Source organism: Canis lupus, chromosome 35 (assembly GCF_011100685.1).
Source record: "Canis lupus familiaris isolate Mischka breed German Shepherd chromosome 35, alternate assembly UU_Cfam_GSD_1.0, whole genome shotgun sequence".
NCBI classification, from domain to species: Eukaryota; Metazoa; Chordata; class Mammalia; order Carnivora; family Canidae; genus Canis; species Canis lupus.
In genome coordinates, this window is record NC_049256.1 from 25,894,922 (window position 1) to 25,920,114 (window position 25,193).

Below are 25,193 nucleotides of genomic sequence, written 5' to 3' on the forward strand. Positions count from 1 at the left end.
CTGCTAATTTTCACTTGAAAGCTAATAATTCATCATTGTAAACAAATCCTCTCAATTATTTTCTTTGAATTGTTTTTTAGACAGATTTCTTGAGAAAAATCTCTGAGTATATCATAGTTTTGCCTATTTGTGCTTTCAAATAAAAATGATGTTCCATGAAAACAAAACATCTAGATCAGTTTGCAAGTCAAAAGTCATCCAAACACTTTTCTTAGACAATCATCCTATTTTTATACACAACTGAAGTGCTTTTTCTGCATTAACATTTATTCATATGGATTATTAAAAAGACATGTACTTAAGGGTAAGAGCTAATAAAGTGATTTTTTTTGTTACTGCATCATCAAGGATATTCTCAAATAAACCAACAACCACCCCCGCCCCAGCCCTATATGTGACCCCTATGAACACAATGAGAGCGAGTACCTCTTGATATACTGCCTTGATCCATAAAAGGAACCAGCAGTTTTATCTACTGTTTTTGCACCATCAGCCTTTTTCATAACAAATAAAAGCCTTGATATTATTATGAAAATAAGTTTGGCTTCACATACATTGAAAATGTCTCAGGATCTCCATGGATCTGTTCACCACACTTTGAGAACTGATGTTCTGAAGTATGGGGATTTGAAGGACAAGAGACCAAGCTTGCCTTGGAAGTTTAGAACTGAGTCCTCAAGCATATGGCAGGTTGCGAATTAATGTTGGTTGAATGGACTGGAGAATCCATAATTGTATAAATATTTGCTTAATTGAATGAATGCAGTGATGTGGATAAAAATGGTGGAGAAAGCATGCTTTTTGGAATCAGAATCTGCTTTAAAGGTCTGGCTTTGCCACTTAGCAGCTGTGGGGTTAATTCTGCAGAGCCTCACTTTTACCAGGATAATGATATATAGATTTATGACCAAGAAATTAAATTGGGACTAAATGAAATTATGTGTATAAAAGTCTTTTAACAAGTGCAATCTACCCCCTAACATGGTGTTTGAACTCAAAAATCTCAAGATAAAGGGTCACACACTCTACCCATAGAACCATCCAGGTTTCCTTATATGGATAAAGTCTTTAATAGAATTTTTGGTTGTATACAGGTAGAGAGAGCATGGAGACTTTAAAAATCAGTTTGTGATATTTCAAGGGTAATAACTCCGGAGACATCAGTGGGAATGTAGTCAAATTGACAGGTAGGTATGGACCATGGACATACTATTTAGTGAGTCTACTTCTCCAACAAAAGAGGCTGTGGACGGCAAAACATCGGCATCTCTGAAGAGAAGACGATCTAGATCAATAGGGAATGAAGAAAATACTGTCCACAGGTCAGTTTTTTAGTAGGTACACCAGGAATTCCAGAAATTCCATGATTCATTTAAAATCTAACCAGGGGTGAGTCCTCACCGCCTTCTTAGCGCAGTGGGCAGCGCGTCAGTCTCATAATCTGAAGGTCCTGAGTTCGAGCCTCAGAGAGGGCATGTTTTTGTCTCGAAGCTTGCTCACCTCACCTCATTTTCACAGTCGACGACAACCTCACTTTTAGAGACCGGGGGGCATCCTGAGGGCTGCGCTCACTGCGCCTGGGATGTGGTTGCTCCTGTCCCAAACCGAGAAGGTGACAATCCGTGAGATGCGGGGAGTTCCCGCAGCAGGTGTTGGGAGCCGCATTCCACCCGCGCTCTGCCTCCTGCCGGGGAAGCCGGGGACCTGCGGGTCGCGAGAAATCGGCGGGGAGGGGGGTGCGCGGGGGCGGGGGCGGGGGCGGGGGCGGGGGCGCGCCACCCGGTGCCGGGACAGCCAGGGGCGCCGGAGGAAATCCTCCACGCAGGCTGGGAGGAGCCGCAGGGGCCGCGCTAGTGCCTGGAGGTCGGGCCGCGCCTTCCCCGGCGGCCACCTGCCGAGCGCATCCCAGCGCCGCGTGCACCTCGGGGTCCTGCTTTTCCCGTCTGTTTTCAGTTTTAGGGGCACGTAGAAGACGGGGACATAGTGGATATCTTTGAAGCGTAGTGAACGGGCTCTTTCTGCCCTTTTTTCCTACGTTTCCGCCCACCTCGGCAGGCCCCGCGATATTCTGATCGACCCTCCTAACAGACCGCTTGTGTCCGACGAGGGGACACAGGGGAAGCGGGGTGGGGGTCCCCGCGGCCTCGGAAGGGCTCAGAGAGGGAGGAGGTCCGGGCCAGGAGGCGTCCTGGGGCGCCCGCAGTGCGCTGAGCTGGTGCAGTGGGCCAGGCGCCCCGCCCCCCTTCCCAGCAGCTGTGAGAAGTTCATTTTAGTGGTGACAGCACCTCTCCGCTCCCTGGATCTGGGATTTACATGCGGGATTAGCCTGGGGTAAAGGAAGCTAATGTCGTGGGCCTGGAGAAGCTGGACTATTTATAATATGCGGGGGCAAGGTCTCCAGGCAGATACTGGCTTGCAGAATGATGGAGTGCAAAGTGCCGGAGACTCAGGCAAAGGAAGGTTAGGACACCCAGTGGAATTTATAGAAACTGGATTCACGTGGAAAGAAAGGAAGGAAGAAAGTGTGGGGAGGTCTGTCAACTCAGTGCTAACCCACCTGCCCGGGACCCCATGGCCTCCCTATTTCAACTGTAAGACCAGTCCTGAACAATAGCTTCTGAAACCCTTCAAAATTAGAGATGGAGACAAAGAGGCCATTGTCTGTGCCATACACAGAACCCAGATAGTTTCCCCTCTTTTGTTTTAGAGGCTCCCGGAGATGGAAGCAAATGTGCAACAGCTTCCCAAGCAAAAAAGCAATTCCACCCCGACTGTTGTCAGAACTTACTGAGGTCTAGACAGTGGGAGGGAAGGGACTCACTCAGTGGTACTGGGCAGTGGGACACTCTCTGCCTTTGGGCTCTTTCTCACAACCTTTTCACGGCTTCAACATGAGCCCAAGCCCCAAGATATCTGAGGATGATGCAGGCGGCATGAGGAGGTCCTGTGACAGGAATCACCCTTGGATAATAAGACATTATCATGGCTTTCAGATCCACAAATGCCATGTGCCCTTGACTTTTAAGGCCACCAAACTGGAGTGAGGATGGAATAACCGTCTACCATTCCAGAGGGTACCCAGGGTGGGAGCAGGAGGACCAGCCATGGCTCTGTTGTCTCCACAACAGTAAAGTTCCCAGGCCCATGGAAGGGAGCATGGTCCATCTGGGGAAGACCACACCAGGAACTGCCTGGCTAGTTAATACAGGTGTTCCAGAATTTCCTTCCATATTTTTCAAAGTTATGATTGTCAGCTGACTGTTGTGGCTGACACTGTGGCTATCTGGTAGCTTTGGGGTAGGCCATTCTACACTCTCTGTTTGCACATCTGTTCCCAGCATGTCTAGTCCACGTGTAAGTGGAAAGATCATGTCTATGGGAAAAATTATCATTTATATGTAACTCAAGATAAACACTTTTTGTTTGTTTGTTTAAAATGCCAGTTAAAAAAAAATAAAACGCCAGTTAAACATTCTCTCCTTAGACGTAAAAAGGAACCAGGTGGGTTTTTTGTCTTTTTTTTTTTTTTTTTTTTTAAGTAGCTGAGCTTAATTGGTGGAAAGAAATCAAGGTTCATCTTTAATTTTTGTTGCTACAAGAGCCATTTGGAAACAGACAGGGACCATGCGGTGTCTGAAGACTGTCATTTAGGCTTCTGCTTCTCACTCTTCCCCCAACAGTACTGCTGGTCTGTTGTGCTTCACACTGTCCCTACTCCATCTCCTTCATAGGTAGACCATCAGCCCCCCTGGAGCAGCAGCAGCGGGCTTTCCCTGGAGATCTGGGGGCTGCATGCTGTTCCCTTGGCTCAGTTCTCAGTCACTCTGATGGATTCCAATTCTGAGTTTCACTACCCAGCAATCTCACTTTCACTGCATATTCCTGGCAACTAGAGATCTCATCCCACAAATTCCATACTAACTGAATGAATAAATACACTACTTATGTGACTTAAATAAAAGAGAGGTTGATTGATCTTTGAGGACTGGGACAGCCTGATAGAAACTTGATCAAAGGCCGGATCGATCTGCAGAATGTTTCTTGTGCAGGAGCAGAGACTGGGAGGAGACTTGAGTGCAGTATCTCTAGGGTGAATGGCAGCTGTTGGATTACCAGCTGATCTTCTTGCAGTTGCAGTCAGAGCAGCAGGGCTAAAGCCTCATCTCATTACAGTTCAGGGTCTGCAGGGGACATGACAGGGGCTGCATTCTGTTACCTCCCTTAGATCCCTATACCCCAGCAGGCCCTAGTTGATCTTTTCCCCACAGAGTGCCTGAGCAGCAGGGGAAGTAAATACTGGGCTTGAGGTTTCTGCCACCTGAACTTCTTTACTCCTGTGAGCATCTATCTGGCCCTCAAATTGCTAAAGCTTCATGGGTACCACTGAGGCTGCCTGCTTCAAATTTCCCCCTTCCCTCACAACTCCAGCCCAGTCTGATTCCTGCTCTCAGCCTTGGGCAGGTAAAAAAGTAAGACGTGCCATCGATGAGACTCAGGATCAAGATTACAATGACCCCATGATGCTTGTGTGGCCAAGTGGGTTAGTTCTTGACTCTTTATCTCAGGCTTGTGAGTTCAAAGCCTGTGTTGGGCTCCACCCTACTTAGAAAAAAAAAAAAAAAAGAATATGATGAATTTTTGCTTTTTCTTTTTAGCCTGTGTTGGGCTCCACCCTACTTAGAAAAAAAAAAAGAATATGATGAATATTTGCTTTTCTTTTTATCCTTTTGAAATAATAAACTAGTAGTGTAGAGACTATTGGGGCAGTTACCTTACTTTTAAATTTTATATTTTTTTTGAATAGATAACAATTTAACACAGTTCAATATTCAAGAGGTTTTCCAAAGGGTGACAATGTTCCTGGTGTTCAATTCTGTCCTCTGAAAGCAATCAAAGTTAGCAAATGCTTATGTATATTTCCAAAGATACTTAAGGAATGTACGAGAAGCTATCTGTGTAGCTAAGTGTAATTTTATTTATTTATTTATAAAAGATTTTTACTTTTTTATGAGAGACACACAGAGGCAGAGACATAAGCAGAGGGAGAAGCAGGCTCCTTGCCGGGAGCCCAGTGCAGGACCTAGGACCCCGGGATCACACCCCCAGCCGAAGGCAGACACTCAACTACGAAGCCACTCAGGTGTCCAGCTAAGTGTAATTTATGTATCTGGTCCCTTGCTACATGGTTTGTGAAAATCTGCTTTTAACAATAGACCTTGGATCTGTTTGTTTTTTACTTTATGCTCCTCTTTCCCCTTTCAATCCCATTAAAGATTCTATTTTATTCATTTACCATATTTGGTTTAACTGTTCTCCTATTGATGGGCCCTTAGGGGGTTTCTGGTCCCTTGATGTTACAAACAATGCTACGATTATTATATTATGCACATTTTTTGGCATATGTAAGGGGATCTGTAGCATGAATTCCTAGAAGTACAGTTGCTGGGTTAATTTTGAGAGATTTGGCCAAATTGTGCTCCAAAAAGTGTTGTACTAGATTTGGAGGGAATCACCGGTGAAGTAAACTAACCCTTTGTGGTCAGGGAGGAAAATAAATCAGGTTTCTCAGAGACTGATATTTATTTACAGGAATGACAATTCTCAGAGAAAGTGTCACTTGTTCAAATGGCCCAACATTTGTATGGGCACATTTTGGGGCAGGGAAGACGTACAGCTCCTTGCTGGTGGGACTTGTCAAGTCCCAGAAACATGTAGGTCCTGGGGTTATGGTAAGACAAAGAAAAAATATTCTGCCGGGGGAGGGGGGAGACCTGGGGTGAAGGCTGGTGGGGAGAGGAGGTTCTCAGTAAGAGCAGACAGAACCCCAGATGCTGACTGCATGAAAATTTCAGAGACACTTCAAAATGTAAGAGAAAGCAAAATAGAATTGAATACATATGAATAAAGGAATAAAATAAAATTGATTTGCTGTGTTCTCAGAGGTATGCTGTGAACACACACACTTTGCCTCATGGCCTTGGCCACAAGTCCACGGAGCCGGCGCCACGCAGTTAGAGGCCTCTGACTCTCTTTTCTGTCCCCTGTCCCTTAGAAGCTGGATTCCTGGAAGGAATGACTGGAAATTGAACATTGTTCTAATCAGAAAACTAAAAAAGAACATTTGTTCCTGTTCTTCCCTTTTCTTTCCTCTTCTTCTCAAGGTCACGCTTGTAATTACGTTTTATTGGCTACAGAGCCAAACAATTTAGAAATGGGCATTTTAAGCACAGGCAAGGTCCCAAAGGCATGAAGTCATCAGGAATGGAGGAGAACCAACAGGTGGCTAATGCATAGAAGGGAGAGCAGGGTGACATTCTCGAAGGTGAGAGGCTCTGAGCACTTTGTTGTCTGCTAAAGGCCCTGTTTCAGTGATTTTACACTGAACTGCAACATGGCCAAGTCTGTGTTTCTCAAAAGATAGCTGTGGTGCTGGCGCAAAGGGAAGAGTGGAAAGTTAAGTTCAAAGGTCAAGAGAAACATTAGGGCATCACTTTAGTGGACCTGGAAGAGATGTGGAATGGCTTTTCTGGCAGTCAGGGTAGGCTCATTTGTTCCTATGAGCCTTGGGAGTTCAGTCACCATCGGGGCAGACATCAGCCTCACACTGTTGTATGGGGAGATAAAAACAAAAACAAAATAATAAACTAGATAGTTTCAAGTGTGATGGAAGTAACAACTTGATGATTCAGGGGCAAGTGCTCTGAGGGGATGATTTTGAGGTGAGTCTAAATATGTGGAAAGTCAAGTATATGAAGACTCTTGAGCCTTGAAGCAGACGGAATAGTAATGCAAAGACCTTGAGACAAAATTCACTTGAGTTATCAAAAGGGAAAAATGAAAAGAAGCTAGTGTTTCTAATTTAGACAAAGAGGTAGAACTCATAGAATGTAGTGAACAACTGAATGCAGATGATGAGAAGGGACAGAAAGTCCTGGAGTCTCTTGCTTGGGGCATTGCATGGTTGGTGGTGCTTTTTCCAAGACTGGATATTCTTCACTAAAGCAGATTTGGAGAGAGAAATTATTAGGTTCTTGCCATGATCTATTAGTTCTGAAATATCATGGGATGATATTCAGAGATATCAGTGAGGGGTGGAGATATCAGTGAGGGGTTATAGATAAAGGTTGGAACTCAGGAGAGATGACCCTTCAGAATATAGATTGGGCTTGTAATGAAGCACAGAGAAATAAATTGTATAGGGCTGTACTACTCAATACAGTAGCCACTAATGATATGTGGCTATAAAGTATTTGAAATATGCTTTGAAATGGGATGTGCTATAAGTGTAAAATATATAGCATATTTCAAAAACTTAGTAAGAGAGAAAAAGAATGTAAAATACCTCATTAACAATTTTTATATTGATCACTGTTGAATTGATAATATTTTGGATATAGTGTTAGATAAAGCATGGTATTAATTTCCCTTGTTTCTGTTTGCTTTTTTAAAAAAAAATGTTTTATTTACTTATTAATGAGAGACACAGAGAGAGTGGGGGCCGGGGGGGGGGGGGGAAGGGCAGAAACACAGGCAGAGGGAGAAGCAGGCTGCATGCAGGGAGCCTGACGTGGGACTCGATCCTGGATCTCCAGGATCAGGCCCTGGGCTGAAGGCAGCGCTAAACCGCTGAGCCACCCGGGCTGCCCTCTGCTTTTTTAATGTGACTGCTAGAACATTTAAAATTATGTGTATGATGCATATATCTATTGGGTAGCACAGGTATAAGGCAATAGTTCTGAACCTCCTGGTGAGAAGGGGATCACATTTGCGGAACTCTTCACTTACAAGAATGGTCACAGATTCCTGCCCTCCCCCCAAATTAGCTTGAGATAAGAAGTGGCCCAAGGACAGAACCTCAAAGAATATTTATAGAGAAAGATAGAGAAAAAGTGGAGATACAAAAGCCCCTGAAGAGTTCAAGGAGAACTAGTTGGGGGAATCCCTGGGTGGCTCAGCGGTTTAGCACCTGCCTTTGGTGTGGGGCATGATCCTGGAGTTACAGGATCAAGTCCCACATCAGGCTCCCTGCATGGAGCTTGCTTCTCCCTAACTGCCTGTGTCTCTGCCTCTCTCTGTGTGCTTTTCATGAATAAATAAATTAAAAAAAAATTTTTTTAAAGGAGAACGAATTGGTGCTATCTAAATCCAAGGAAGAGATCTTACTCATGTGATAGGGGGAAGGACGGAGAGTATCGCAAAAACTACAACCCCAAGTAGGAAAAAATATAGACGTTCCCACTGGATTTTACAATTTCAAGGAGATCATAGTGGCCTGAAGGAAAGCAGTTTAAACAAAAACCACACTTTCTTTAGTGTTTTAAGTCTCTCTTCGTTCATAGATGATCCCTTGCTTTTCTTTTAAAATTGTCGTTAGTTAACTAATATACTTTATTTTTTAGAGCACTTTTAGATTTGAAGAAAAATCAAACCAGTTACATAGTTCCCAGTAGACAAGGTCACCCTTCCTTCTGTATAGTTTCCCCTATTATTAATATTGTGTGTTAGTGTGGGACATTTGTTATAACAGGTGAATCAATATTGATACATTATTATCATTGACTGAAGTCCATAGTTAACATTAGGGTTCACTCTTTGTGTTATACATTCTATGGGTTCTGACAAATGTACAATAACATGTATCCACTATTCTAGGATCATACAGATTATTGGTTATGCCAACAGACTTGTTGAAGGGACTATATATTTTTTATCCTACATAATTTCCTACACTGTGGATTTATTCAATCTCATCTTCTTGGCATCCCTTGACATATTTTTCAATTTGCTCTACTTCTTGTAAACTGGTAGTTAGAGGTACAGGCTCACTTAATTTCAGTTTCAAATATTTCAACAGTAAAATTTGAGAGGCATTATGTGCATCACTTTACGAGGTACATAATATCTGAATTTCTCAATTTTAGTCGTCAGTGTTAACGTTCATCTGTGGGCTCGAATGTCATATACATAACATTTATATCATGTTAATCATATATTGATACATACAATTGACACACAAAATAAATTTAGACACTATTAAAAGAACAAACATAAGTGCAAACAAAATATTAATTCTCAAATGAACACCTTAGAGACAAATCAAAAGCATACTTTCAGACTCCTTAGATGATCAAAAAAAATGGGAATTTTGAATGACCTATTTCTTGGATTCTGCAGAAACTGCTCTCTAGTTTAAAACTCTATCCTTAAATACTCTTTAGTTATAGAGCATTATAATAAATCATCTGTGCATTTAATATAAGGAGTAAAAAACAGAAAGAGACTCTAAAGAAAGCCAGAAAAAAGAATGGTAAATGGAAAAACAGGGATTAGCCGGAATATAGCAAATCTAGTTCATCATTTGAAACAACAACAACAACAAAAAACCCTAAAATTGCCAATTATCAGTCAAATGTAAGAAAAACAGGAAGATGAAGAAAGCACAAGAAAGAAGCAGAATGAGTTAGTGGATGTTATTTTAGATTTTAGAGATGTGGTGGGATAATTTTTTGAAGAATTAATCTGTTTGATTTTCCCGCACCACCAACTGCATCTGGGCAAGGCAGTGGCCATATGTCATAGAACCTTCACTCTAGATGCTGGGGGTACAGTAAGACTCAGTGGTCTGTACAGACTGTGCCTGGGCACTCAGGAAGCTCTAGGAAAGAGAAAAACAAACCAATAACTTTAAAAACAAACTTTCTGGAAGACATAACATTTGTGAAGAAGATAGGACAAGGAGTGAGAGACCGTGCAGGCGCCATTTTAGCTTTACTTGTCTGAAGAAGGAAAATTTGAGTTGGGACCAGAGTACTTAGAAGTGCCAAGCCTGGGGCAGGAGTAGGAAGGAAGGGACGCTGGATGGTGGACCAAGGCTCTCCATGAGGAACAGTAACAAAGTACAACAGAGGAGACAAAGTTTCTTGGATCTTTTCCCAGGGGAGAAGCTTCAGGTTTGTAAATAGGAGAGCAAGCAATATACAAACTAAGGAAGGGGGGTGGTTTAGAACACCTCTAAACTAAGCCAGTGCTCTACCACTTGAGCTAATTCCTGTAGCCCACCCATGGGCAGACTGACCACACCCCACTCTCATTCCGAGTTCATTCCTTGTTGCTGGGGCTGCCCCAGCCAGGACCAGATTGAGGGTGGAGATGATCAGACATTGCCATGGGCAAATCTCTGAACCTCAAGTGTGAAGGATGGGGACTTCCTTGGAAAGCCTTGTCACATCTTCCCAGTTTCACTTTCTTGACCTCTTGGAAGTAAAGAGAACACATTCCAGATGTGGACACACCATGTCTATTCCAGCCTGCTCCCAAGCTGTGATCATTAATGTTCATTGCAGGCATGGCTGCCAGAGAGAAGTAATGGGGCAGCCTCTCCAAGTCCAGGGCCTCAAGCCATCTGTGTCACATCCCTGGGTCAGGCCACTGGAAAGCCCTACTCCCACTTCCTAGAGAAGCCCCAGAAAACCAAAAACCTAATTTCGTTCAACTTCCCAAAGGTGAAACTTGTCTGTAGCCCAGGATGGGGACAAGAGGAACGACTGGGAGAGAATTTTGAGGCCAGTAGGTCTAAGTGAAAACACAAGCTTTGTTAAGTTGGGTGGATTAATAGTTTCAAAGAAAGGCAGAGAAGGCAACCGCCAGCATCAGTCCCTTCCCAGAACTGAATATCTGTGGGGATAGTGACTCTGAAATAATAGTTTGCTGTTAGCCTGAGAGAATGACCACGTTTGCCTCTCTTCTCCTTTCTAAATGCAGTGGACACTCTTCCACTTTATTCTCCAATTCTGGATATGGAATCAACACACTTGACCTCAGTATTTTGTCTGTTGCAAGCTGCCCACCACAATCTGGGTATTCCATTAAAAGATCTTGATCTTCTTGCCTCCATTTCAACTTTGATCTGAGCCTCAATGTTCTCACAGTTATGCTAGTCTGTAGTGGAGATTTCTTAGATTTCTCAGAGAATACCCATTCCTGAGGCTGCACATGGCATTTTTCTCCTGTAGGGCTCAGGGAGCGATGATGAACCTCGAGGGGAGCCAGTATTGTATCTTGAGCATTTTACCCTTAATCTGTAGATTCATTGCTGAAGCACTTAGCACCAGGCCCAGAGGGTGAGACCAGTGACCTACTCAGAAACTGCAGCACTAGTATTAATTTATGGAGCAATTTCTGTGGTCTAGAACTGTTCTTGATGCTGTACATGTATTAATCCAGGTAACATACCTAGAGATAGCCTACAGTCTCCATTTCCATCTGAAAAAACTTATGAAAATTTCTTGCTGCAGACCTCAAGACTCTCATGGCCAAAAGGGAAAACAAATGGAAGTGATACATTGCTCTTTAGATTCTCCTTCCTCCATCCCTACCTCTCTCTCTCTGGTCCACTTGGCAACCACATCTTTCTTACTACTATCTAGACCTTCACTTCCACAGGCCAATAGAAGAGGGCTTTTCCCTTGTCATCTCAGTGGACCCTAAATTAGCTCGTGTCCCAGAGTGTAGAGGACTCCAAATTTGTTTTCCACCCAAGCAGAATTCTTGTTTAAGATAGAAACATAGGCATTTCCTCTAACTATCACTAATATCAAGTAGGGATTTTTGTTTAGTTAGTATTTGATGTGTGGAGAAATGATATACAAGTAATTAGAAGCCTTGAAGGAGAGAGTCATTTGAGATTCAGTAAAGACTGGATAGTGAATAAGAAGCTCGAGCCTTTCGGGAAGCCTGGGTGGTTCAGTCAGTTGAGCCTTTGACTCTTGGTCTTGGGTTAGGTCCAGATTTCAGGGTCTTGAGATCAAGTTCCACAACGGGCTCCACTTTCAGCAAGGAGTCTGCTAGAGATTCTCTCCCTCTGGCTCTCCCCCTGTTCTCTCTTTGTCTCGATCTCTAAAATAAATAATTTTTTTTTAAAGTCTTGAGCCTGACAAATCCACAAGAATTCCTATGTGTGAGAAGGAAATGTGGTTGGGGAAGATTAGGAGGGCATGATCCAAAGAGTGACTGGCAGGTACAGGCATGAGGCACTGACCTTCTGGAACTGCAGATGGTTTTGAGCAGCTTCAGGGCAGGGTCCTTCTTCATGGTCCCAGTTTATGAGGAGTGCACATCCTAAGAATGCGATTCTCATATGAGAAACAAATTCATCAACATGCATTATTATTTGTAACATTTATTGGCAAAATGTATAAACAAGGAAAGAGATAAGCACATCTAATAAATAAAAATGTTTTTCTACTTTGATCACTATCGGGCAATACTGAGAAGGATCATGTAGTGTCAAAGAGGGAGATATGGGAGGGGGAGAAGAGAAAGATGTTTGATGAAAGGGTAAAACATTGGCAGCAGCCCTAAGGACCCACAGGATCTCCCAAAATCCAGCACAGAGATCAATGCCCCCTTCAGCATGACTCTGCTAGGGCCAACTGAACTGAATGAGAACTTCATGCTGTTTCTAAGTAAAATGGAATAATGTTGCAATTTCAAAAATACATTTTTAAAAATGTGGTTCCTCTTGGTAGTTAAAGGAAAATCTGGAGCCCAATATATATTGAGCACATTTTCAGAAAATTCAGGGAGTTAAGCAAAACACTGGACCTTGCCTTCTTAGTGAAGGCATACCTGAAAGCAGAATTAATAGCTAGCTCACATCTTTTCCCATCGTCCTTCCAAATCCCTCTTTCCTTCTTTGTCTTCTTCTTAATACTTAGCCAACTCTCAGAGAACCTGATAGACAAATTTACATTAGCTACCATACCATGAGTTGTCACTGTGAATGAAATACTAAAGCGATATCATGATAAAAATAAAAAATAAAATTTATTGTTTATAAAGTGTAAGATGTATTTTATGAAAAAAAATTAAGATGTAATAAAATCCAGATTCTCCTATGTGTGCCTCCTGACACAATTCTCAGGCTGTTCCTCACACTTTGTACCCCAAAGGAGAAAGTTTGGTTTTCCTACCACATTTTTTATTAACTTTGAGCAGAGGCCCCAAAACCTGTGTTTGTAAAAGACATTTTGACCTATCTGTTCCTTTTTTGGTTTTGTATGTAACATTTTATGTTTTATTTTTTCTTTTTAAACCAGCACATAAGTGTTCAGGGGAGATGAGCTAAAGAGAAGTCTGCCTGGTGTACACCTCTCCAGATGCCCATGCAGCCCGGGAATTGGGGGAGCCTGACAGGGGTGCAAAAGCTGGAGAATGCAGGTGTCGATCCCGCTACCTCTCGCATGCTAAGCGAGCGCTCTACCACTTGAGCTAATTCCCCCTGATATCTTTGCTCTTCAGCCTATTTTTTATAATCTTGACACAAATTTCATTCCAGTGCAACTTCAGTTTCCAGGTAGTTCACACCCTCAGGAAACTTCACTACCAAGGGAGAGCTGGGACTGGAGCTGGTCAGAGACAGCCTGGGACCCGAAAGGCACACACCACCTCTGCGTGCAGAAGGGAGGGACAAAGCTGTGCAGCTAGCTCTGCTTCAGCTTCACTCTCCGGATTAGATGAGAGTGGGGGGAGGGGTCCTTCATTAGCAACTACTCGGAGTCATCTGGGAGTGCATTGCACTTGAATACCACCTTCTGTACTCCGTCTCCTAAATCTGGGAACAAACCCAAGCATCTTTCCACGTGTTGTTCCTTCAAATAATTCATCTTTTATCTGATATCTCTTAATAGTTTCTCCTTTAAGGGAGTTGGGATCTGCTGTTATCTATTTCCTCCTTGAGTCATGGGCTTATCTGTTGAATTATAGATCACTGGATCTAGCAATTCTTTTTTAAAGAAGTAACTGGATTGGGGAACTCAATTATGGTGGTTTATTTTACAGTGGTCCATATTGTGATGCCTATTTTAAAAATATCAACATGGTTGAAGCATAATGTATATACTGTGGAGGTCGAGAGAATTAGGGCTATTCAAGTTTAACATTGGCATGAGTACAACCATTGTAGCTTTGGCAGCCATCTCAGGCCCCTATGACCAGACCAGGCCACTGTGACCAGGAACTGAACTCTACCTTACCCTGGCTACAGGCAAAATCACAAAGCACGCCCTTATCGGAATAAGGAAGCAAGAGCTTGTGAGACCTCTTTACTGGAGATTCTCACACCCTTACCCTTACTGAAAAACCCCACCTTACCCCTAGACCAGCCCATAAAAAACCAGCTGTAACCCACCTCGGGGTCCAAGTCCCTGCTCCGCTGTGTTGGGTATACTTGGACCCAAGCTCGAGCTTGTTAATAAACCCTCATGTACTTGCATCAGTGTCGGTTCCTTGGTGGTTTTCTCAGATTTGCAATATTGGGCACAACAATACAACAAAATGCACACATTTCAATGAATTTTGACAAATGTACCCACACATGAAACCATCACCACAAAGAAGATATAGGACACTTTCACCCTAGGAGTTTCCTAGAGCTGCCGTAACAAAATACCCAAGGCTGGAAGGCTTAAAACAAACATTGATGGTCTTAGTTGTAGAGGCTAGATGTCTGAAGTCAAGGTTTCCCTTAGGCCATAGCTCCTGAGCAGAATCCTTCCTTGAATTGTGTTCTTGAATTTTGGATGGTTTTTCACTCAACATGTTTTGGAGATTTCGCACAACTTTGTTGTGTGCATCAGTTGTACATTCTTGTTACTGCTGGCTGTTTTTCCATAGTCACATCAGCTTGCCTTTGGTCTTAATCTTGAAACAGAGGGTCTGAACCAGCCAGTGTTAGGAAAATTGGAGCTTCGTTTGTGTCATTCAGCATAACTTGTAAACTTTTTCGGTGTTGTGAGTCATAGGGCTTTTGCAAATTCTCAATTTGTTAATTTCTCACTTTGTCCTCTTTCCTCCCACTAGGGCCACGCAGACCCAGTTACAGCCCAGTCGGGGAGGCCTTAGCTGCGAAAATCCTCAGCGAATCCGGAGAACGGTCTCCTTCTAGAAATATGAAAGCCGAGAAGTTAAAGGACTTCTCTAAGGACACATAAGCTAAAGAGGGAGAGGATCCCATACCGAGCTCGCTTGGTCTGTGGCCGTATCCCGACGGACGTGACCTTCTAGACAGCTGAGGGGATTGGGTGTGGGGAGGGGCGCGGGGCTCCGCGGACCTGGTGCTGCGTTCCCCGGGGGTCTGTGCCTGGTCTCGGGCGCCAGCAGGGCCCGGGGGCGGTAGCGATTGCCGGCCGCCTGTACCCCTGGGACCCAGCCCGGGAGCTGAGGGGTGGGCTGTGCGGGTGGGAAGAACGGAGTCCAGGCCGGAGAAGGGGAGCTGAGGCGCGGAGAGGCCTCTGTCCCGCTGCGCATCGGCTTTGCAGGCCTGCTCTGAGCGCGCTGGGACCGCACTGGTCGCTTCCCACCGACCGTGTTGCCAACTCCGGGCACTCTCCCGTCCCTCTCCAGCGGGCAAAGGGCTCGGGTCCCTGACAGCTTCTTTCTCTCTCCCTCAAGGCCCCCCTACCGATCTGAGAGAGTGGGGTGTCCCCTGATTGTCTAGGAATTCCGCAGGCACCCCAGGCTGGAGCGTGCTTGCTTGCTTGCTTTCTCTCCCACCCTCCCAGGCTGGGGATCTCTCCTCTCCTCTCCTCTCCTCTCCTCTCCTCTCCTCTCCTCTCCTCTCCTCTCCTCTCCTCTCCTCTCCTCTCCTCTCCTCTCCTCTCCTCTCCTCTCCTCTCCTCTCCTCTTCCCCTTCCTTCCTCATCTTTCTTCTTTCTTTCTTTCTTTCTTTCTTCTTTCTTTTCTCTTTCTTCTCTTTCTTTCTTTCTTTTCTTTCTTTCTTTCTTTCTTTCTTTCTTTCTTTTTTTTCTTTCTTTCTTTCTTTCTTTCTTTCTTTCTTTTTCTTTCTTTCTTTTCTTTCTTCTTTCTTTCTTTCTTTTTCTTTCTTTTTTTTCTTTCTTCTTTCTTTTTTCTTTCTTTTTCTTTTTTCTTTCTTTCTTTCTTTCTTTCTTTTTCTTTCTTTCTTTCTTCTTTCTTTCTTTTTTTCCTTTTTTCTTTTCTTTTCTTCCTCTCTCTCTCTCTCTCTCTCCATTCCTTCCCCTTCCTTCTTTTTCAGGAATATAATTGCTATTATTATTGAAGTACAGTTGGCACAGTGCTAATTTAGCTACCAGTGTACAACATAGTGATTTGACAATTCTATACACTAGTCAGTGCTCATCATGATAACTGTAGTCACCATAGCAAGTTATTACAAAATTATTTATTATATTCCCAATGTTGTGCTTTTTATCTCTGTGACTTATTTATTTTATAACCAGAAGTTTGTACCTCTTAATCCCTTTATTTCATACTCTCATCCCTCTGTCAACCACTAGTTTATTCTCTGTATTTATGAGTCTGTTTATTTTGTTTTGTTTTTTTTTTGTTGTCATTTGTTCTTCTTTATTTCTTTTTTTTCTTTTAGATTCCACATGGAAGTGAAATTATATGGTATTTGTCTTTCTCTGTCTGACTTATTTCAATTAACATAATCCCCTCTGGGCCCACTCATATTGATACAAATGGTAAAGTCTTATTCTTTTTTCTATGGCTAATATTACATTACATATATGTACACACCTGTCGATAGACACTTCTATCCATTCATCTGTTGATAGACACTTAGGTTGCTTCCATATCTTGGCTATTGTCAATAACGCTGCAATAAACAGAGGTGCATGTGTCTTTTCAATTAATGTTTTCATTTCTTTGGGTAATGGAATTACTGGATCATACAGTATTTCTATTTTTAATTTTTTTGGGGGGACCCTCGTACTGTTTGTCATGGTGGCCACATAGTTTGCAGGAGGGCTCCTTTCCTCCACATCCTGGTCCAGGTGCCTCATGTTTGTTTTTGTTTTTCTGACAACTTAAAGATACGTTTCAATTTTTTTTCAGGTTCCCAGGGGTTTGACCTGTGGGGGGTGGATTGGGGTGGGATGATCGCTGAGGTTGGTCATCAAGTTCAAAATTTGGAGGCAAGGAGAGGAAAAGCTTCTTTGTGTGTCCTGTTCTCTCCTGCGTGAAATTCGCAGGGAAATGATGACAAGAAAAGGCATCACAAGGCTGGGTTCTCTGCAGATCGTGGGACAGTCGTGGGACCGTGTCATACGGGAAAACATAGCGAGCTCAGGCTGAGTTCACCAAGCCCTCACAGAGACTGAGTACTACAGGGAACTGTAGCTCGTCGGGCTCCAGGGCGCGGGAGTGCTCCGCCCCAGGGCGCCACGACCTAGCCCATTCCCGGAGTGCTTATCTTTTCTGTCTTTTCCTTCCCCTTCTTGGGCGTCTGCTTTCCCGCCAGACAAAAGGCACAAAGAGGATGTGTTTCCTCAACTCCTTTTCTAGGAGCTTTTTATCCAGTTTCTTGTCCGCAGCCTCTACCCCAGGCTGGGTGCCCAGGCGGTCTCCGGAGAGGAGGGGGAGGAGGAGGAGGAGGAGGAGGAGGAGGAGGAGGAGGAGGAGGAGGAGGAGGGGGGGGGAGGAGGAGGAGAGGGGGGTAGGAAGGAAGAGGAGGGAGCCGAGGAAGACGCGGAGCCTCCACCCGCCAGCCGGGAGCACTTGCAGCAGGTGCAGGAGGCTGGGCCCCGGGTTTGCACTCTGCGGCGGTGCCTGGGCCTCAGGAAGCCGACCCGGGAAGACCCGCCAGCCCGAAAAAAGTGAGCTGGAGAGAGGTAAGCGTCAAGTCCAAAAGTCACGAGCAGTAACGGCACTAGAGCAAACGGTGAGAGGCCGCGCACCTGCTTGAGAAGCGGGCGGTGGGCGGAGACTCCCTCACTAGTTCAGACGCCCGGTGCGGGGCTCACGGTGCCGCGAGGTCCTGGCTGCTGCGGGGGTGCCTGCCCCCTCCCCGTGGCTCTGCGACGCTGCGGGCCGCCCACCCCACTTTACCTAAGATCCCAGACGTTTCCAAAAACGAATCGCACCAGATTCGTTTGGGGGAGAAATGGCTAGCCGGGCGGAAACCCGCGGGCGGAGGGGACGTCGGGGCTCCTATCCCAAGCGGAGCGGTCACCCTCGTCCCAGAGCGAGACCTGCGGAGCTCCCTGAGGTCCGCCTCTTGGAGCCCCAACTTGAAGGTGGGCGGCTGTTTGCACCCACGGCCTGAACGCGTTTCGAGAAACAATGCAGACACGAAGAATGCAATGGAACGTGTTTGTCTCAAGTGACTTTTGCAAATAGAACTATGGGAGTGCTTTCCCGAATTGGGTAAAAATAGGGAATAGGGGTAAAATTCTGCCTTTAAGGGAAAATGGGCGAAGAACCCAGTGGGGATGGTGCTAGAAGCCGCGTGTAGAGGAGCAGGTGGAGAGCCAGGGTCTCCAAATTCGACTCCCGCCAGTTACTCCGTGGGAGTGAGTTCGGGAAGCAAAGTAGAAAGGATGGAAGGAGCCGGGCCAGAGGAGGGATAAAGGGTAGTGAGATTGTCTTTCAGATGATTGTCGCGAAAACTCAAGGTCCTGAAACACCTGAGCAGGTGACATTTGAACTCTCCATGTGTAGTGCTGTATTTTAACTGAAATATCGGGCTTACAACGAACCGAAGATCGTGACTTCTCCCAAACTCCAAGGTGAATTTGAAGAAAAAACTTTCTTTCATAGTGATTGGAATAATATTGTTCTTCATTATGTGTCTAAGGTTAGAAAACGCCCAGCAGCGTTCGGCCGGTTAGCTCAGTTGGTTAGAGCGTGGTGCTAATAACGCCAAGGTCGTGGGTTCGATCCCCACACGGGCCAGTACGTCTTTTGTTCCCTTTTCCATTAAAAACTGCTGTGCTCTAAAAAAAAAAAAAAAAAACCAACAACAACAACAACAACAAAAAACAAAACCCTAAGAGATTAATAGAAGAACAGATTAACAGCTCCTTAATCTCAACAGGGTGGAGAGTGGTCAACTGTGGTTTTCTGTGTGGGATTTCCTGTTCTTGGAGGATCCGATGAGAAGGGAACTGAGAACAGAACGAAAAAGATGTGAGCCTCCAGAAGGGAAGTGAAATCGGTAGCAATGTGAAAACCAGAAACGCTGGGCTTTCCCATCTTTTTACATTTCCCAAGATGTTCAAAGATTCCTCAACCATTACTAGCTCCTCAGGTGAATTTTTCTAGTTATGATTCTGCTTACTTGCAGGGGGCTGTCCTTGGCCTGAGCAGGGTGAGTAAAGCCTTTCAGAGCAAGTCAGAGCAGAGCCCTGGCCTCTGCTCCAATCTTCACTCCTATTTCCTCTTTTTACCAGGACTTGACTCCAGGGGTGTTGGACTTAAGATGTTTCATACAGAATGCTCAAACTTTCATTGCTCTTTGCTTGTCAAGGTACTTGCTAGACCTGAAACCATCTTCCGGGAGGCGTCTTGTCTCTGATGTCTCTCCCAGTTTTCTGAGGTTGGATTGTGTTCCTTCCAAAACTCCTGGAGATCCAGGAAAACATCTATTTTGTGACATTTACCAAGTTATGAATGTCTGTTACTCAGCCATCTTCCCTATGAGATCGTAAGAGCCTTGTGGGCAGGATGCTTATAGCCTAGTGCTAAGTGCTTTTAAAAATCTGCATTAATGATAAAAGAATGAAAGAAATATGTGCAGGCCTGAAGGAAAGAGTGTGACAGGTGCTTCACATGGACCTTACAGGTCTGTGACATCATGCTGTCTGAACACAGTGCACTGAGGTCCATTGAGGGGTAGACTACAGTACATGGTGGTTGGACCCATTTCTCTGAATGTATCCCCAAGGCTCAATCAGAATGGCTGTGTCCACAGGATCAAGGTGGTGGTACCAGGATCAGGACAGAGCATGTCCAATAGATCCAAAGTCAGGGAAAGTCTAGAAGGTTGAACTAGGCTGAGGCTGGGAGATGGGAGAGAGGAATCTGACCACCTCAGACCCTAAAAGATGGAAGGATAAATATAGACAAGAAATGATCCCTTTTGGTTTCACCACTCGTAGTCTCACTGACATCTACCGACAACTCTAAAACATCAGTTTCATTACTATCACTCTTCTGCACTCTGACCACTCTTGATTTCCTCGTTTTGATATGATCTTGGTTTCCTCTCAACTCTGGCTTTTGTATCTGTCAGAGCAGGTAGTTAGTGAGACTTTCATGGGATGGCTGGAGGCCAGCAAGCGGGAGGCCATGGCCAGCCACAGGGAAGGTCCAGGCCTGTCCTGGCAGCCCTCACAAGAAGCTGAATCACCCCAGATGGGCCCCAGATGGCAATGCCACCACAGGAAACCCCTGAGCAAGTTAGGAAGAAACACTGAGAAACTTGCCTCTAACCTCAAGTTATAAATAGCCTGCCCCTATTAACAACCATCAATAAAAGATAGAAATCCAATCTCTAGGATGCACAGCTGTCTTTCTCTTTTTAAGACTTACTTATTTTAAAGAGAGAGCAGGGGCAGGAAGGGGCAGAAAGACACTTTAGCCCACTTTGCTTCCCAGAGCCTGGGGTGGCACTCAATCCCAGGGCCCTGAGACCATGGCCTGAGCCACAAGCAAGTCAGGTGCTTAGCGACTGAGCCAGCCAGGCTTCCCTCACCAGCCTTTAATCTTCCACCCTAACGTCTTTAACATGTGTGTAGTACATGTAGATACATCAATTTTGTGATTTTCACTTTCTATCATCAACCAGGCTTTAAAGAACTCAAAAGAGAATAACAGTGTATCATATCAACCCAGATGTTTCCTGTCTCTGTTCTTCTTCATTCATTCTTAGTATCTAAGATCCCTTCTGGTATCATTTTTCTTTTTTCTTTTTTTTTTTTTTTGGTATCATTTTTCTTGTCTCACAATCTGTCTAACTCTTTTCTAGCACTTCCACTAATAATGGATTCTCTGTTTTACCTTTGAATGAGGATGTATTTCTTTCACCTTTATGTCCAAAGGATAGTTTTGCTCTACTTAGCCTTCTGGGGTTAATGGGTCTTTTCTTTCAACATTTAATAAATGGTGTGTCATTTCTTTATGGCCCTTGTGGTCTCTGATGAGAAATACATAATCATTCAGATTGTAGTTTCCCTTTTGTTTTTATCTTGACATGTTCAAAAAAATTTTTTTCTATTGTTTCCAGCAGTTTAATTGTGAGATGTCTGAGTGTGGATTTATTCAGCTTTATCCTGCTTGGGGTTTGCTGAACTTCTTGCATCTGATTTATGTCTATTGCCAAGTTTGGAAACTTTTCAACTATTAACAATTCAATTATTTTTCCTTTTTCTGGGACTTCTTTCTCCTCTTCTTCTGGGTCTCCAATATTGTGAATAGAATTTCTTTGTTATTTCCTGTTTGTCCCTGAGGCTCTGTCCATCTTTTAAAACCCACTTTTCTCTCTGTCATTTAGATTGGGTTGCTACTATTGTTCTATCTTCATATTCACTGAACTTCTCTCAGTTATCTCCTGATACAGAGACAACTCAGTGCTTTCATAATTTTGGTAAATACACTTTTCAGTTCTGAAGTTTATACCTGGATTTACATCTTCAGATGATTTGCTAAGATTTTCTAACATTCCATTCATTTCAAAGAATTCTTGCCCCTGATTCTCGGAGCATGTAATCATCACAGGTTTAAAGTGTTTGCCAGATGATTCCAACACCTGTGCCATCCCAGAATTGGTATCTGTCAATTCTCTCCTCCAAGTGATTTAGGACTTCTTGGTTCTTCATATAATCCATATAGTTTTGGATTATAACCATTTATATATTATAAGATGTTGTATCTTACTTAGATCTCAGGGAGAATAGCACCAGTTTTGTTTTCCTGGGTGCTTTGCCTTGTACCAAGTACTAACCAGACTTCTAAGTAAGTGTTGTGGTTTCAAGGTCCATTCCTTTTTCAAAGCCTTTACCATACTATTTGGAGATCTCTGGAGTGTGTGCAACCCCATGACCAGTGTGGACTTGGGCAGTGGGCTACCACTTACTGCAGTTCTCAAAGTCTGTGCTGTGTTCTTTAGGGTCAGAGCCACTTATTCACAGCTGGAAAGTGCGTTCAAGAGTTCATAAATAACTTTATGAGTTTGCTTTCCATGTGTCTCCCCCAATATTTTTTGGTTCCCTGGGGTTCACTGTCTCAGTCCACTGACCAAAGAGTTGGGCTCTTATTTCCCTGGCTCTGCCCTGCTCTTCCAGGACTGTGCTACATTTAAGGCCAAACTGCAGGAGAAATGGAGAAAGAGAGCAACTGGGCAAGTCTCTTGGGATCACAGCTTCTCTGAACACAAATTGTAAATTGATGGTAGATCTGCTTACCCAGGGGTAGGTGGACTCGGGAAAGCCAGCCTTAAACTTGCCCAGAGGTCATACATGATAGAAACATCCAAATTACTGCGTTCAAAGTGTCTAATATTTTCTCAGTGCAATAGGCTGAAAGATGTGGGGTTGGGAGCTGGAGATTTGGGTGGAAACAGTAAAATGTGGAGAATGTGGGCATCGATCCCACTCCCTCTCACATGCTAAATGCTAAGCGAGTGCTCTACCTCCTGAGCTAACTCCCCTACCCTATGTGCTTCTGTCTCCAGTCTTTGTTCTGGTCTCCACGTCATGGTCCACTATGCTGAGAGGCCCCCAAAAGACGGGGAAATGTCAAAGCCTTTCATATGAAACCAGGAATCACCTAAAGGGTGTCTTCTCAGATGACGCAGGGCCAGAGAGGGATGGATGGGCACCTATTCCTCCGCCAGAGAAAGGAAGAGAGCAGCTGTGGGGGAACTCTGGCGTCTGAACCAACCCATTGCGCAGTTCAGACTTTCCAGAAGTGGGACGGGATGCGGGGCGGTACCAGATAAGCGCGCGCCCCCGGGGTGCGGGGGAGGACTCATCCGGCACGCGCCCGCTAAGGTGGCACAGCTGTCTCTGGATGGTTGTTTCTTAAAGACAAAAACCAAAAACACAGCAACAAAAGGGGGATTATCACTGTTCTTTTCAGCTGGAATAGAAAGAGGCGGTGATTTCCTTTCCTCCCTTCTCCCGGGAGAGGGGCAAAAAGCAGACACTGTTTCCGCCCGGTTTCGAACCGGGGACCTCTCGCGTGTTAGGCGAGCGTGATGACCGCTACACTACGGAAACCCACATCAACCCGCCCCTCCGAGATCAGTGTTCAATTCTTGCTAAGTCGTGCCGTGGAGCCGATCCATATCTACCCCAGGTGAGAGAGCAGAAAATAAACCCCAAAACCCAGACAGGAGAGCTATAGGAAATAGGAGGAGAAATCGCGTCAGAGCGAAGAAATAAAAAATGGACATGGAGGGATACAGATGAGGAGAGAACACAGGGTGGAAGGAACAAGCATGTAGGCCCGACTTCTTGTGTTAAGAGATATACCTGTTCAATTGGAGGTGTGTGTGTGTAAAATAGACACAGAGGAAAATGTGATTGAAAAGCCTGGACATAGAGAGATATATTGAGGAGAAGGGGTTGTCCAGGCTTAAGAACCTTTGAAAAATCCCGGGAAGGTGGTTTACACAATCAAACTAACATTTTGGAAAAGGTTTTTTTATTTGGAATGACAAAGAGGTTGGAAATGGGGCAATTAGAATGGAAGAAAAAGGAAAGAAGTTATAGAGTAGGAAAGGGTTGGGGTTTATCCTGTTAATTCTTGAGATTATCAGTAGCAGGAGTCTTTCTGGGTCATCAGTGCCTGGTACACTGCCTGGCATAGAATACTTCCTTCACAAACATCATAAGATGGATGAAGGGAGAAGAAAGAAGGATTCTGGCGAGGTTGTGTAGGAAGGATTTACAGTATTCGTCAAGACACTGGGTATAGAGATCTGAGGGAGAGGAAGGAGTCAAAGGCACTTAGAAGTCTTGAAACAGGGTGGCCAATACAGAAGAGATTTTGATTAATGTCTGATGAATGGAAGAATAAATCCATTCATTTACAAGCACCTGTTATATGAATGAAAGAATGAATGGTCCTGCCAGATGGGTATGGGATCTCCTTAAAGAAGAACTACCTGAAGATCTTACTTATTTCTATTATTCTTTCATGCCTTTTCTCTAAAAATTTCCCTAGCTTCACAATTTTTTTTTTTTTTTCTGACAGTCTGGGTCTGTATGATCCCTTCAGACCCGTGCTACTCAGAGACCTCAGACTCACAGATTCTTTATTACATCCTGTCTCTCTAGGTGACCCTCACCAGCCTTCTTTGCATCCCAAGGCTAAGTAACCCCCACAAATCTCAATTACAAAGTCACGGAGAGGTTTTCTTCTCACCAGGATCTCTTTGTCCAGAAAACAGGAGTAGGAGGTCCACCTTCCTACTAGCCAAAAAATTGTGAATCTTGAGTTGGAAATGCCCAGCACAGCCCAGTGCAGATGATGATCTCCACAGAGCTCTCTCCACAGCTTTTTTCAGGTTTTCTTTCTTTGTCTATAGCCCAATGACAGAGTATTGTCAAAGATTAAGCCTGAGATGCCTTGTGGGTGAAATAAGATAAGAATCAGATAAGATACATTGATAAAGATAAGATAAATCTTAAAAAGATTCAATATTTCCTGCAGTTGAGTTCAGGAGAGAAGCTCTAGGGATCACAGGTGCCTATTAAGAAGGAATGAAGAGTCATAACAAGAAAACAGGTGCCTTTTCCTCTAGCTTTGAGTGCAAAGAAGGCATTCTAATATTTGACCTGATTCCCACACTCTAACCCTCTTTTTGACTAATGGTCATTCTAAGCATGTGCCCTAACTAATTTTATGGGTTTAACCTGGTACCAAAGGGTTGCTTCCCTGCCATCGAAGAGGACCTAACTAAGGGCAGGTCATCTCAAACATGATTTCAGCAACAGCAGAATGAAAAACAATGATTCTGTTAGAAAGTGTTGGCGGAAGGAGAATCCTACCATATGTCACCACAAGAATGATCTATCTCTGAAACAATTTCACATGATCTTGAATGACAGAGGGCCAATGAAAGGTCCCAACTGGGTGGGGTAGCCAGGTGAGATAACAGGGCTTTCCAGAGGTTGTGTATCTTACTATAAAAATAGGGTTGTGATTGTTACCTGGTTAGAAATATGGCCATCTAGGAGGAGAATTTGGGGCTGCCTCTCTGGTCCTCACATCTGCACCATTATCTCCTCCCATTGTGACCCAGGTCACTGGGTGGGGCCTGATCCTTTTCCCTAACTTCCAGAGAAAGATAAGACTGTCATAGGGGTCTTCCTGGGACAAAATAAGACAGGGGGAAGAGGAGGAGGAAAAGTTTTTAAGTGAACACC

The 25,193-nt window shown here is 44.2% G+C and overlaps 1 long non-coding RNA gene and 3 other non-coding genes across 4 annotated transcripts; 2 read left to right on the forward strand and 2 right to left on the reverse strand.

Moving 5' to 3' along the window:
- The first annotated feature begins 1,402 nt into the window (after positions 1 to 1,402).
- Positions 1,403 to 1,475, forward strand: TRNAM-CAU. The gene has a single exon. It is a non-coding gene; the product is annotated as a tRNA-Met (tRNA).
- Positions 1,476 to 3,561: 2,086 nt separating this feature from the next.
- Positions 3,562 to 25,051, reverse strand: LOC111094059. The gene is made up of 3 exons (XR_005384435.1): positions 24,978 to 25,051; positions 12,038 to 12,117; positions 3,562 to 4,599 (listed from the first exon to the last, which is right to left on the reverse strand). It is a non-coding gene; the product is annotated as an uncharacterized LOC111094059 (long non-coding RNA).
- Positions 18,641 to 18,714, forward strand: TRNAI-AAU. Its single transcript has one exon. It is a non-coding gene; the product is annotated as a tRNA-Ile (tRNA).
- Positions 22,967 to 23,039, reverse strand: TRNAV-AAC. The gene has a single exon. It is a non-coding gene; the product is annotated as a tRNA-Val (tRNA).
- Positions 25,052 to 25,193: the final 142 nt, after the last annotated feature.